The sequence below is a fragment of the Scyliorhinus torazame genome, chromosome 14 (genome assembly GCF_047496885.1).
Source record: "Scyliorhinus torazame isolate Kashiwa2021f chromosome 14, sScyTor2.1, whole genome shotgun sequence".
In the NCBI taxonomy this organism is placed as follows: domain Eukaryota; kingdom Metazoa; phylum Chordata; class Chondrichthyes; order Carcharhiniformes; family Scyliorhinidae; genus Scyliorhinus; species Scyliorhinus torazame.
Genome location: NC_092720.1, coordinates 174,167,482 through 174,183,004, shown reverse-complemented (window position 1 = coordinate 174,183,004; position 15,523 = coordinate 174,167,482). Strand labels below are relative to the sequence as shown.

At 44.4% G+C, this 15,523-nt stretch overlaps 1 non-coding gene across 1 annotated transcript; it reads right to left on the bottom strand.

The window, feature by feature from the left end:
* Nucleotides 1-464: 464 nt before the first annotated feature.
* trnah-gug (transfer RNA histidin (anticodon GUG)) lies at nucleotides 465-536 on the bottom strand. The gene has a single exon. It is a non-coding gene; the product is annotated as a tRNA-His (tRNA).
* Nucleotides 537-15,523: the final 14,987 nt, after the last annotated feature.

Here is a 15,523-nt window from a genome sequence, read left to right as displayed (position 1 = left end):
ATCAAACTCCTGACCATACTGTTGTCACATAATCTTGATAAAGTTAATGTATGAATATGGAGCTAATTCTCGACGAAAGCGCGGAACTTGTGAAAGACTGAGCAGTTTTGTTGACTGCTCTCTGACTTCAAGTTTCAGCCATTACTTCATGCAGTTGTTTTCGACAATAAAGCTTGTTATTCTGTCATAACGAGTGTGTTGAAATTTTCTACTACAGAAGCGGGAAAATATTGACTTTGACAGATTTCACTTCCAAAATGGCAAGAACCGGAGGAGTATGCATGATGATGATAGTTAAAATATCAAATCGGGAGCTGCGGAGATTCTCGCATTCACAACTGTTTGAATTCTGGAGCATCAAACAGAAGCAGAAGCATGCACTCAGCTGTGAACCCGTTTTAAAGAGTGCTTCACACAGATAATTCCTCATCTGTTCATTTGGGAAAAACACGTTAACTGATCACTGCCGTGACTCGGATTCGAACCGAGGTTGCTGCAGCCACAATGCAGAGTACTAACCACTAGACGATCACGGCGCCTCACTTTACCGCCGAGGCAACCTGCAACTCTCGATATGCTTGGTCATCAACTGTTTGGAATCTATCATGGCCCACACTTTATGACTCTCTAAATACAACTTTAGTAGATACACAGTTTGGATGCCTGAACCTTGGTTCCATATTAATGTTCCTGCAAAATGGAGAAATACACGTTAACACAGGCTCATAAAAATAACAATGCAATCCCTATAATATATTATCCGTCACAATTTCGATATTCATCCCAAACAGATGGTATTTGGACGTTCTCCCAGTGTCTGCATCGGTTTTCTCCGCCTGCTCGACGTCCCACCCGCAGTCCAAAGATGTGAAGGTTCGGCAGGTTGGCCATGCTAAAGTATACCAGATTGCCCATAGATTAGCAGTTTCGCAGGATTGGCCATGATCAACGTGCCGGGTGACGGGCATTCTAACGAGGAGCTTGGTCACGTCGACCCCTGCTGATTTCTTAAAAACCATTTGACCCTGTACCACTTTCCTCTGATTCCTGAATATTGTCAGTGCAAACAAACTCTCGCTCTAGTTCCACGATTGAACTTCTCCGCCCACATACAGTTGCACATTCTCCCATTCGCCGTCTCACCCTCTTTGAGCCAAAGAGAACATTCTTGGCCCCTTTCGTTCCTCTGTTGCTATTGGGGTGAATGTCTCTCTATGGTAATTCAAGCTAATTTTGACTAACTCTTTGGATGTGAACTGACTGTTTAAAATCAGAATGAAAGCATTTGGCGTGTTTAATATTGAAACCGCAGAAAGGAAATTAAATCAACGTGGCATGAACTATAAAATGCTCCAAGGTGGTGATTCGATCCCACAGAGGGACGACGTAAAAAAACGGCTTCATTCGGGGGTGGAATGACACTTCGTCGCCGGGGGGGGCGGGGGGATCGATCCACCAACCTTTACAGAGACGACAACTGCTCCCTTTGCTCGAATAAATATGCCAAATTGTGATGGAAACAATCTCATCTTGCCCACGTCACAATAGCAAATTATTGCCGATGCACCAATCTGGAAAAAAATTAAAAAGGCTGAGCAATCTCACCAGGTCTGACAGCATTTGTGGAGATGGAACGAGTCTGTGTTTCAAGCCAGGGTGACTTTGTGTCACAGAACAAAGACTACAACATTATCCGTAGCCCTGTCAATAACGCGCCTCCAGCCTTCTATATTCGAGCCATTGTTGTATTTTCTGCTTTCAGATATTCGCAATGAAACTACATTTAAACTGTATTTTCTGATGTGCAGTGAGAACAGTTTTCTTAGTTTCTAAATATCAGTTAATTTCTCGAATCATTCTAATCAAAGGAAATGGGTCTTGACTGTCGCTCATCAGTCGGGCAGCGCCCTTCGTTCTCCCCGAATTCTGTTTCACAAAACTGGTGCTTAATGTTCGTGTGTCGCTTCGTTTCCATTTCCTCCTTTGCCAACTGGCATTATTTCACAAAACTCTGCGTGCTCCTGCTCATTGCATCATTTCCAGATGTCAGCAAATTCATTTATATGGAGGGACTATCGAGACCAAGATTATTCTCCGCGTAAACAGTAAATTCAGTGGTTATTTGGTTGTGACACGTGAACATTTTGGGTGATTGGCCAAAGAAGCTGATGCAGCAAATTGAGAGAGACTGTCGGGCAGAGGGCTGGTGAGCGGAGCTGCTGATTGGTTGTTGCGGGGGCAATTTGCATACGTCCGTGTGCTCACCCTAACTTGAAGGTGGTTTGTAGAGGAGCTGTTCTCCTCTACAGCTCGGGTTTAGAAACACTTCTTTAGTGGTTCCCTCCCTACCCCCCTCTTCTAACAAAAAAAACCCAACCGCTGTCAAGATCAAGAGGAAGGCTCGAGGGCAGGTAGAAATAGAAAGAAGTTGAACTGTGACGTCACAGCCTGCAGGTAAGAGATTGGCTGGTGACTGGTAAGAAGTGTTTCTTTTATTTTCCCTCAGGTGTTATCGTGCGGGGCGCAGATGTGGCTGAGTGATAACTTGCTGAAAAGGGCAGTGAATAACAGGTAAGCTCTTTCTTTCTTTTTTTATCGTGAAGGAATGGCAGGGAATGTAGTGCATTGTCCCTCCTGCACATTGTTTGAGGTGAGGTACGCCGTCAGTGTCCCTGCTGATTTCACCTGTGGGAAGTTCAGACATCTCCAGCTACTCAGAAACCGCGTTAGTGAACTGGAGCTGGAGCTGAATGAACTTCGGATCATTCGGGAGGGAGAGGTGGACATAGATAGAAGCTTCAGGGATGTAGTTACTCCGAAGAATAAAGATAGATGGGTGACGGTGAGAGGGGCTGAGAGGAAGCAGTCAGTACAGGGATTCCCTGTGGTCGTTCCCCTTAGTAAAATGTATACCGCTTTGGATACTGTTGGGGGAGTGGCTTACCAGGGGTAAGCCATGTGGCACAGGTCTCTGGCACAGAGTCTGTCCCTGTTGCTCAGAATGGAAGGGGGGAGAGGAGTAGAGCATTAGTCATTGGAGACTCCATAGTTAGGGGGACAGATAGGAGATTCTGTGGGAACGAGAGAGACTCGCGGTTGGTATGTTGCCTCCCAGGTGCCAGGGTGCGTGATGTCTCAGATCGTGTTTTCGGGATCCTTAAGGGGGAGGGGGAGCAGCCCCAAGTCGTGGTCCACATAGGTACCAACGATATAGGTAGGAAAAGGGATAGGGATGTAAGGCAGGAATTCAGGGAGCTAGGGTGGAAACTTAGATCTAGGACAAACAGAGTTATTATCTCTGGGTTGTTACCCCTGCCATGTGATAGCGAGACGAGGAATAGGGAGAGAGAGGAGTTGAACACGTGGCTACAGGGATGGTGCAGGAGGGAGGGTTTCAGATTTCTGGATAATTGGGGTTCATTCTGGGGTCGGTGGGACCTCTTCAAACTGGATGGTCTACACCTGGACCAGAGGGGTACCAATACCCTGCGGGGTAAATTTGCTAATGCTCTTTGTGAGGGTTTAAACTAGTTCAGCAGGGGCTTGGGATCCTGAATTGTAGCTCCAGTACACAGGAGGTTGAATGTAGTGAGGTCATGAATAAGGTTTCAAATTTGCAGGAGTGTACCGGCAGGCAGGAAGGTGGTTTAAAGTGTGTCTTCTTCAATGCCAGGAGCATCCGGAATACGGTGGATGAACTTGTATCATGGGTTGGTACCTGGGACTTCGATGTTGTGGCGATTTCAGAGACATGGATAGAGCAGGGACAGGAATGGTTGTTGTCGGTGTCGGGGTTTAGATATTTCAGTAAGCTCAGGGAAGGTAGTAAAAGAGGGGGAGGGGTGGCATTGTTAGTCAAGTTTCAGTATTACGGTGGCCGAAAGGACTCGTCTACTGAGGCAGTATGGGCTGAGGTTAGAATCTGGAAACTAGAGGTCACCCTGTTCGGGGTTTTCTATAGGCCTCCGAAAAGTTCCAGAGATGTAGAGGAAAGGATTGTAAAGATGATTCTGGATAGGAGCGAAAGCAACAAGGTAGTTGTTATGGGGGACTTTAACTTTCCAAATATTGACTGGAAACTCTATAGTTGGAGTACATTAGATGGGTCCGTTTTTGTCCAATGTGTGCAGGAGGGTTTCCTGATACGGTATGTAGATAGGCCAACGAGAGGCCAGGCCATATTGGAATTGGTACTGGGTAATGAAACAGATTTGGAGGTAGGTGAGCACTTTGGTGATAGTGACCACAATTCGATTACGTTCACTTTAGTGATGGAAAGGGATAGGTATATACCGCAGGGCAAGAGTTGTATCTGGGGGAAAGGCAATTATGGTGCGATGAGGCACGACTTAGGATGCATCGGATGGAGAGGAAAACGGCAGGTGATGGGCACAATGGAAATGTGGAGCTTCTTCAAGGAACAGCTACTGTGTGTCCTTGAGAAGTATGTACCTGTCAGGCAGGGAGGAAGTGCTCGAGCAAGGGAACCGTGGTTTACAAAAGCAGTCGAAACACTTGTCATGAGGAAAAAGGAGGCTTATGTAAAGATGAGACATGAAAGTTCAGCTTAGGGCGCTCGAGAGTTACAAGTTATCTAGGAAGGCCCTTAAGAGAGCTAAGAAGAGCCAGGAGGGGACATGAGAAGTCTTTGGCAGGTAGGATCAAGGATAACCCTAAAGCTTTCTATAAATATGTCAGGAATAAAGGAATGACTGGGGTAAGAGTATGGCTAGTCAAGGACAGTAGTGGGAAGTTGTGCTTGGAGTCTGAGGAGATAGGAGAGGTGCCAAATGAATATTTTTCATCAGTATTCACACAGGAAAAAGACAATGTTGTCGAGGAGAATACTGAGATTCAGGCTAATAGAGTAGAAGGGCTTGAGGTTCATAAGGAGCAGGTGTTAGCAATTCTGGAAAGTGTAAAAATAGATAAGTCCCATGGGCCGGATGGGATTGATCCTAAGATTCTCTGGGAAGCAATGGAGGAGATTGCTGAGCCTTTAGCTTTGATCTTTAAGTCATCTTTGTCTACAGGAATAGTGCCAAAAGACTGGAGGATAGCAAATATTGTCCCCTTGTTCAAGAAGGGGAGTAGAGACAACCCCGGTATCTATAGACCAGTGAGCCTTACTGCTGTTGTGGGCAAAATCTTGGAAAGGTTTACAAGAGACAGGATGTATAATTATCTGGAAGGGAATAATTTGATTAGAGATAGTCAACACGGTTTTGTGAAGGGTAGGTCGTGCCTCACAAACCTTATTGAGTTATTTGAGAAGGTGACCAAACAGGTGGATGAGGGTAAAGCAGTTGATGTGGTGTTTATGGATTACAGTAAAGCGGTTGATAAGGTTCCCCACGGTAGGATACTGCAGAAATTACGGAGGCATGTGATTCAGGATGATTTAGCAGTTTGGATCAGAAATTGGCTAGCTGGAAGAAGACAAAGGGTGGTGGTTGATGGGAAATGTTCAGACTGGAGTCCAGTTACTAATGGTGTACCACAAGGATATGTTTTGTGCCATTGCTGTTTGTCATGTTTATAAATGGCCTGGAGGAGGGTGTAGAAGGATGGGTGAGTAAACTTGCAGATGACACTAAAGTCGGTGGAGTTGTGGACAGTGCGGAAGGATGTTACAAGTTACAGAGGGACATAGATAAGCTGCAGAGCTGGGCTGAGAGGTGGCAAATGGAGTTTAATGCAGAAAAGTGTGAGGTGATTCATTTTGGAAGGAATAACAGGGCTAATGGTAAGATTCTTGGCAGTGTGGATGAGCAGAGAGATCTCGGTGTCCATGTACAAAGATCACTGAAATTTGCCACCCAGGTTGAGAGGGTTGTTAAAAAGGCGTACGGTGTGTTAGCTTTTATTGGTTGAGGGATTGAATTTTGGAGCCATGAAGTCATCTCGCAGCTGTACAAAACTCTGGTGCGGCCGCATTTGGAGTATTGCGTGCAATTCTGGTCGTCACATTATAGGAAGGATGTGGAAGCATTGGAAAGGATGCAAAGGAGATTTACCAGAATGATGCCTGGTATGGAGGGAAGATCTTATGAGGAAAGGCTGAGGGCCTTGAGGCTGTTGTCGTTAGAGAAAAGACGGTTAAGAGGTGACTTAATTGAGGCATACAAGATGATCAGAGGATTGGATAGGGTGCGAAGTGAGAGCCTTTTTCCTCGGATGGAGATGTCTAGCACGAGGGTACATAGCTTTAAATTGAGGGGAGATAGATGTAAGACAGATGTCACAGGTAGGTTCTTTATTCAGAGAGTAGTAAGGGCGTGGAATGCCCTGCCTGCAACAGTAGGGGACTCGCCAACACTAAGAGCGTTCAAATGGTCATTGGATCGACATATGGACGATAAGGGAATAGTGTAGATGGGTTTTAGAGTGGTTTCACGGGTAGGTGGAACATCGAGGGCCGAAGGGCCTGTACTCCTCTGTAATGTTCTCTGTTCTATGTTTTCACTTCCAAACAGACAAGAACCTGAGGAGTATGCTTGATGATAATAGTTAAAATAAAAAACAGGGAGCCGAAGACATTCTCGTATTCACAACCGTTTGAATTCTGGAACATCAAACAAGACCAGAAGCATGCACTCAGCTGTGAACCCGTTTTAAAGAGTCCTTCATACAGAGAATTTCTCATCCGTTCATTTGGGAAAAACACATCAACATATCGCTGCCGTGATTCGGATTCGAACCGAGGTTGCTGCGGCCACAACGCAGAATGATAACCACTATACGATCACGACGCCTCACGTTACCGCCGCAGCAACCTATAACTGTTGCTGTACTTGGTCATCAACTGTTTGGAATCTGTCATGGCCCACACTTTATGACTTTCTAATTACAACTTTAGTAGATACATAGTTTGGATGCCTTAACTTTGGTTCCATAATAATATTCCTGCAAAAAGGTTATATACACTTTAACACAGGCTCGCAAAAATAACAAAGCAATCGCTTTAATATATAATCCATCACATTTTCGATATCCATCCCAAACATATGGTATTTGGACGGTGTCTGCATCGGTTTTCTCCGCCTGCTCGAGGTCCCTCCCACAGTTCAAAGATGTGAAGTTTCGATGGATTGGCCATGCTAAAGTGTGCCAGATTGTCTATAGATTAGCAGTTTCGCTGGATTAGCCATGAACAACGTGCCGGGCGACGGGCATTCTACGGAGAAGCTTGGTTACATCGAGCCCTTCTGTTTTGTAAAAAAACATTTATTTTATCCTGTATCCCTGTCCTCTCATTCCTGAATATTGTCACTGCAAACAAACTCTCTCTCTATTTCCACGATTGAACTTTTCCGCCCACATACCAGTGTGGAGCGCCTCTCATTCGCCGTCTGACTCTCTTTGATACAAAGAGAAACATCTAGGCCCCTTAGGTCCCACTGTTGCTATTGGGGCGAATGTCTCTCGCTGGTAATTCAAATTAATATTGATTGACTCCTTGGATGTGAACTCACTGTTAAAAATCAGAATGACAGCATTTGGCGTGTTTAATATTGGAACCGGAGGAAAGAAATCAAATCAATGAGCATGAAATGTAAAAAGCACCAAGGTGGGTGGATTCGATCCCACAGAGGGACGAAGTACAAAAAAAAGTTATCCGTGTGTGGGATAATACTCCGGCTGTGGGTGGGATCGGACCACAAATTTTCAGTTAACAGTCGAACGCGCTAACCGTTCGCGCCACAGAGGCGACGAATGTTGGTTTGGCACTAATACACAAGCTAAATTATAATGGTAACAATTCACCTTGTCCACATCGTGCCAGGAAATCCTTGCGGCTGCAGCAATCTGGAACAAAAACACAAAAGGCTGGGCAATCTCAGCAGGTCTGACAGCATCTGTGGAGAGAGAACGGAATCAGTATTTCAAGCCAGGGTGACTGTGTCACAGGACGAAGAGTACACCATTGTATAGCCATGTCAATAACGCGCCTCCAGCTTTTTTACATTCGAACCATTGTTGTATTTTCCGCTTCCCGATATTCGCAATGAAACTATAATTAAACTGTATTTTCTGATGTGCAGTAAGGACAGTTTTCTTAGTTTCTAAATATCAGTTAATTTCTCGAATCACTCGAATCAAAGGAAATGTGTCGTGACTGTCTCTGATCAGTCGGGCAGCGCCCTTCGTTCTCCCCGGATTCTCTTTCTCGACTTATTTCCCAACATTCATAAAACTGGTGCTTGATGTTCGTATGTCGCATCCTTTCTGTTTTCTCCATTGCCAACTGGCATTATTTCCGAAAATTTTGCCTGCTCCTCTTCATTACATCATGACCAGATGTCAGGAAATTCATTTATATGGAGGCACTATCGAGACCAAGATTACTCTCCACGTATGCAGAAGGTTCAGTGGGTATTTGGTTGAGACACTTGAAAAGTTTGGGTGAATGGCCAAAAAAGCTGATGCAGCAAATTGAGAGAGACTGTTTTCACTTCCAAACAGTCAAGAACCTGAGGAATAGGCTTGATGATAAGAGTTAAAATAAAAACCGCGAGCTGAAGAGATTCTCGTATTCACAACCGTTTTCATTCTGGAACATCAACAGGAGGAGAAGCATGCATTCAGCTGTGAACCCGTTTTAAAGAGTCCTTTACACAGAGAATTCCTCGTCAGTTCTTTTGAGAAAAATTCATCAATTTATCGCAGCTGTGACTCGGATTCAAAACGAGATTGGTGCGGCCAGGACGCAGGGTACTAACCACGAGACGATCACGGCTCCACACGTCAACGGCGGAGCACATTGGCCCCTTTCGTTCCACTGTTGCGATTAGGGTGAATGCTCTATCTGTCGATGTATTTGGTCATCAACTGTTTGGAGTCTATCATGACCCACAGTTTATGACTCCCTAATTACAACTTTAGCAGATACACAAGTTTGGATGCCTTAACTTTGGTTCCATAATAATGTTCCTGCAACAAGGACATATACACTTTAACCCAGGCTCATAAGAATAACAATGCAACAGCTGTAATATATACTACATAACAATTTCGATATTCGTCCCAAACGTATGCATTTGGACGTTCTCCCGATATCTGCATTGGTTTTCTCCGCCTGCTCGGAGTCCCTCCCACAGTCCAAAGATGTGAAAGTTCGGTGGATTGGCCATGCTAAAGTGTGCCTGATTGTCCTTGGATTAGCAGTTTCGCCGGATTGGCCATGATCAACGTGCCGGATTACGGGTATTCTACGGAGGAACTTGGTCACTTTGTCTCCTGCTGATTTTTTGAAACCATTTCTCCCTGTATTCCTTTCCTCTCATTCCTGAATATTGCCAGTGCAAACACACTCTCTCTCTATTTCAACGATTTACTTTCTCCGCCCACATACCAGTTGCACTTTGAAAAGCCTCTAATTCGCCGTCTCACCTTCTTTGATCCAAAGAAAAAAATCCAGGCCCCTTTCGTTCCACTGTTGCTATTAGGGTGAATGTCTCTCTCTGGTCGTGCAAATTAATATTGATTAACTCTTCGGATGCGAAACGACTGTTTAAAATCAGAATTACAGCATTGGGCGTGTTTAATATTGGAACCGGAGAAATGAAATCAAATCAATGTGGCATGAAATATCTAACGCACCAAGGTGGTGATTCGATCCCGCAGAACGACAAAGTATAAAAAACTGTTAATCCGGAGGTGGTATAACACATCGTCTCCGGGTGGGATCGAAATACCTACTTTTCGGTTAACAGCCGAACGCGTTAACCGATTGCGCCCCAGCGACGCCAACTGCACCCTCAGCTCGAAATAACAATCCAAATTATGATAGAAACAATCACATCTTGCCCACGTCATAATAGCAATTTTTTTCACATGCACCAATCTGGAACAAAAACACAAAAGGCTGGGCAATCTCAGCAGGTCTGACAGCATTTGTGGAGACAGAACGGAGTCTGTGTTTCAAGCCAGGGTGACTATGTGTCACAGAGCAAAGTCTACATTATCCATTATCCGTAGCCCTGTCAATAACGCGCCTCCAGCCTTCTACATTCGAGCCATTGTTGTACTTTCTGCTTCCAGATCTTCGCAATCAAACTACAATTAAACTTTATTTTCTGATGTGCAGTAAGTACAGTTTTCTCAGTTTCTAAATATCTGTTAATTTCTCGAATCATTCTAATTGAAGGAAATGGGTCTTGACTATCCCTGATCAGTCGGGCAGCGCCCTTCGTTCTCCCCGGAGTCTGTTTCTCGATGTGTTTCCCACCATTCACAAAGCTGGTGCTTGATTTTCGTGTGTCGCTTCTTTAGCGTTTTCGCCACTGCCAGTAGCTCTATTTCCCAACGTTCTGCCCACTCCTCCTCATGGCATCATGACAAGATGTCAGGAAATTCATTCATATGGAGAGACTATCGAGACCAAGGTTACTCTCCGCGTATACAGAAGGCTCAGTGGGTATTTGGCCGAAGAAGCTGATGTAGCACATTGAGTGACACTGTTTTCACTTTCAAAAAGACAAGAACCGGAGTAGTATGCTTGGTGATAATAGATAAAATATAAAACCGGGAGCTGAAGAGATTCTTCTCTTCACAACCGTTTGAATTCTGGAGCATCAAACAGGAGCAGAAGCATGCACTCAGCTGTGAACCCGTTTTAAAGAGTCCCTGACACAGAGAGTTCCTCATCCGTTCATTTGGGAAAAACACACCAACTTATCGCTGCCGTTACTCGGATTTGAACCGAGGCTGCTGGGGCCGCAACGCAGAGTACGAACCACTATATGATCACGGCGCCGCAAGTTACCGTCGAAGGCAACCTGCAACTGTCGACGTACTTGGTCATCAATTGTTTGGAATCTATCATGTCCCACACTTTATGACTCTCTAATTACAACTTTAGTAGATACATAGTTTGGATCCCTTAACCTTGGTTCCATAATAATGTTCCTGCAACAAGGATATATACACTTTAACCCAGGATCATAAAAATAACAATGCAGCACCTATAATATATAATACATAACAATTTCGATATTCATCCCAACAGATGGTATTTGGAGGTTCTCCCGGTGTCTGCATCGGTATTCTCCGCATGCTCCAAGTCCCTCCCACCGTCCAAAAATATGAGGGTTCGCTGGCTTGACGATGCTAAAGTGTGCCAGATTGTCCATAGAGTAGCAGTTTCGCTGGATTGGCCATGATGAAAGTGCAAGGTGACGGATATTCTACGGAGGAGCTTGGTCACGTCGACCCCGGCTGATTTAAAAAAAAAACATTTCACCCTGCATCCCTTTCCTCTCATTCCTGAACATTTTCAGTGCAAACAAACTCTCTCTCAATTTCTACGATTGAACTTCTCCGTCCGCATACCAGTTGCACTTTGCAGCGTCTCTCATTCGCTGTCTCACACTCTATAACCCAAAGAGAAAAATCTAAGGTCCTTTCATCCCACTGTTGCTCTTGTGTGAATGTCTCTCTGTGGTATTCAAATTAATATTGATTTACTCTTTGTATATGAACTGACTGTTTAAAACCAGAAAGACAGCATTTGGTGAGTTTAATATTGGAACTGGAGGAAAGAAATCAAATCAATGTGGCATGAAATATAAAAAGCACCAAGTTGGATAATTCGATGCCACAGAGGGACAAAGTATAAGAAACACTTTATCCAGGAGTGGGATAACCGTCTCTGGGTGGGATAACCGCTTCTGGGTGGGATCAAACCACCAACTTTTCGGTTAACAGCCGAACGCGCGAACCGATTGCGCCATAGAGACCACAAATGCTTGCTTTGCTCGAATAAAAAAGCTAAATTATGATGGAAACAGTCTCATCTTGTCCACATTGAAATAAAAAATTCTTGCTGATGCACCAATCTGGAACAAAAACAAAAAAGGCTGGACAATCTCAGCAGGTCCGACAGCATCTGTTGTGAGAGAACATAGAACATAGAACAGTACAGCACAGAACAGGCCCTTCGGCCCTCGATGTTGTGCCGAGGTTTGTCCGAAACCAAGATCAAGCTATCCTCCTCCCTGTCATTCAAGAGCGTAAATGAAAAAGCCCCGGGAAAATTGACGTACAGAGAGATCTGGGTGTTCAGGTCCATTGTACCCTGAAGGTGGCTGCACAGGTCGATAGAGTGGTTCAGAAGGCATACGGCATGCTGTCCTTCATCGGAAGGGGAAATGAGTACAAGAGTTGGCAGGTCATGTTACAGTTGTATAAGACTTTGGTTCGGCCACATTTGGAATACTGCATACAGTTCTGGTCGCCACATTACCAAAAGGATGTGGATGCTTTGGCGAGGGTGCAGAGGAGCTTCATCAGGATGTTGCCCGGGGAGTCTGTGTTTCAAATAAGGGTGACTGTGTCACAGAACGAAGAGTACACCATTATCCGTAGCCCTGTCAATAACGCGCCTCCAGCCTTTTTACATTCGAGCCATTGTTGTATATTCCGCATCTCGATCTTCGCAATGAAACTATAATTAAACTGTATTTTCTGATGTGCAGTAAGGACAGTTTTCATAGTTTCTAAATATCAGTTAATTTCTCGAGTCATTCTAATCAAAGGAAATGTGTCTTGACTGTCGCTGATCAGTCGGGCAGGGCCCTTCGTTCTCCACGGAATCTGTTTCTCGAAGTGTTTCCCAACATTCACAAAACTGGTGCTTGATATTCGTGTGTCGCTTCGTTTCCGTTTTCTCCATTACCAACTGTCATTATTTCCCAAGATTCTGCCCGCTCCTCCTCATTGCATCATGACCAGGTGTCAGGAAATTCATTTATAGGGAGGGACTATCAAGATCCGGATTATTCTCCGCGTATACAGAAGGTTCAGAGGGTATTGCTGGAGGCACTTGAACATTTTGGGTGAATGGCCGAAGATGATGCAGCAAATTGAGAGAGAGTGTTGCACATCCAAAAAGAAAAGAACCAGAGGATTATGATTGATGAGACTAGTCAAAATGTAAAACTGGAGCTGAGGAGATTCTCGTATTTAAAACAGTTTGAATTCGAGAGCATCAAACAGGAGCAGAAAGATGCACTCAGTTGTGAACCCGCTTTAAAGAGGCCTTTCACAGAGAATTCCTCATCCGTTCATTTGGGAAAAACACATCAACGTATCGCTGCCGATATTCGGATTGGAACCGAGGTTGCTGCGGCCACAACGCAGAGTACTAACGACTATACGACGACGGCGCAGCACGTTACCGACGAGGCAACTTGTAACTGTCGATGTACTTCGTCATCAACTGTTTGGAATCTATTATGGCCCACACTTATGACTCTCCAATTACAACTTTAGTACATACACGGTTTGGACGCCTTAACCTTAGTTCCATAATAATGTCCCTGCAACAAGATAAATATACACTTTAACCCAGGCTCATAAAAATAATAATGCAAATGCTATAATATACAATACATAACAATTTCGATATTCATCCCAAACATATAGTATTTGGACGTTCTCCCGGTGTCTGCATCGGTTTTCTCCGCCGCTCGAGGTCCCTACCCCACTCCAAGTATGTGAAGGTTCAGTGGATTAGCGATGCTAAAGTGTACCAGATTGTTCATAGATTGGTAGTTTACCTGGAGAGGCCATGATCTACGTGCCGGGTTACGGGTATTCTACGGATGAACTTGGTCCCGTCGTCCCCTGCTTACTTTTTGAAACCACTTCACCCTGTCACCCTTTCGTCTCATTCCTGAATATTGTCAGTGCAAATAAACTTTCTCTCTATTTCCACGATTGAACTTCTCCGCCCACATACCAGTTGCACTTTGGAGCGCCTCTCATTCGTCGTCTCACCCACTTTGAACCAAAGAGAAAAATCTAGGCCCCTGTCATCCCACTGTTGCTGTTGGAGTGAATGTCTCTCTATCGGAGTTCAAATTAATATTGATTACGTTTTTGGGTGTGAACTGACTATTTAAGATCAGAATGACAGCATTTGGCGTGTTTAACATTGGAATCGCAGGAAAGAAATCAAATGAATGTTGCATCTATTATTAAAAGCACCAAGGTGGGTGATCCGACCCCACTGAGGGACGACGTTTAAAAAACACGTCATCCGGGGAGAAATTACTCTTCGTTTCGGGGTGGGATCGATCCACCATCTTAACAGCTGAACGCGCTAATCGATTGCGCCACAGAGACGACAGCTGCTCTGTTCGCTCGAATAAACATGCCAAATTATGATGGAATCAATCACATATTGCCCACGTCATAATGGCAATTATTGCCGTTGCACCAATCTGGAACAAAAACACAAAAGGCTGGGAAATTTCAGCAGGACTGACAGCATTTGTGGAGACAGAACTGAGTCTGTGTTTCAAGCCACGGTGACTTTGTGTCACAGAACAAAGACTCCACCATTATCCGTAGCCCAGTCAATAACGCGCCTCCATCCTTCTAAATCCGAGCTATTGTTGTATTTTGTGCTTCCAGGTATTCGCAATGAAACTATAATTAAACTGTATTTTCTGATGTGCAGTAAGGACAGTTTTCTTAGTTCCTAAATATCACTTAATTTCTCGAATCTTTCTAATCAAAGGAAATTGGTCTTGACTGTTGCTGATCAGTCGGGAAGCGCCCTTCGTTCTCCCCGGTGTCTCTTTCTCTAAGTGTTTCCCAACATTCTCAAAACTGGAGCTTGATGTTCGTTTGTCGCTTCGTTTCCGTTTTCTCCATTGCCATCTGTCATTATTTCCCAAAATTCTGCCCGCTCCTCCTCATTGCATCATGACCAGATGTCAGGAAATTCATTTATATGGAGGGACTAGAGACCAAGATTATTCTCCGCGTATACAGAACGTTCAGTGGGTATTTGGTTGAGACATTTGAACACTTTTGGTGAATGGCCAAAGAAGCCGATGCAGCAAATTGAGAGAGACTGTTTTTACTTCCAAACAGACACGAATCTGAGGAATATGCTTGATGATAATAGTTAAACTAAAAAGCCCGGAGCTGAAGAGATTCTCGTACTCACAACCGTTTGAATTCTGGAGCACCAAACAGGAGCAGAAGCATGCACTCAGCTGTGAACCCGTTTTAAAGAGTGCTTTTTACAGAGAATTCCTCATCCGTTCATTTGGGAAAAACACATCAACTTATCGCTGCCGTGACTCGGATTCGAACCGAGGCTGCGACGGCCACAACGCAAATTACAAACCACTCTGTGATCACTGCGCCGCACATTACCGCCGAGGCAACCTGCAACTGTCGACGGACTTGGTCGTCAAATGTTTGGAATCTATCGTGGCCCACTTTTTATGACTCTCTAATTACGACTTTAGTAGATACACAGTTTGGTACCTAAACCTTGGTTCCATAATAATGTTCCTGCAAGACGGATATATACACTTTAACACAGGCTCATAAAAATAACAATGCAATCGCTATAATATATAATCCATCACGATTTCGAAATTCATCCCAACAGATATTATTTGGACGTTCTCCCGATTTCTGCATCAGTTTTCCCCGCCTGCTGGAGATCCCGCCCGTAGTCCAAAAATATGGAGGTACGGTGGATTGGCCATGCTAAAGT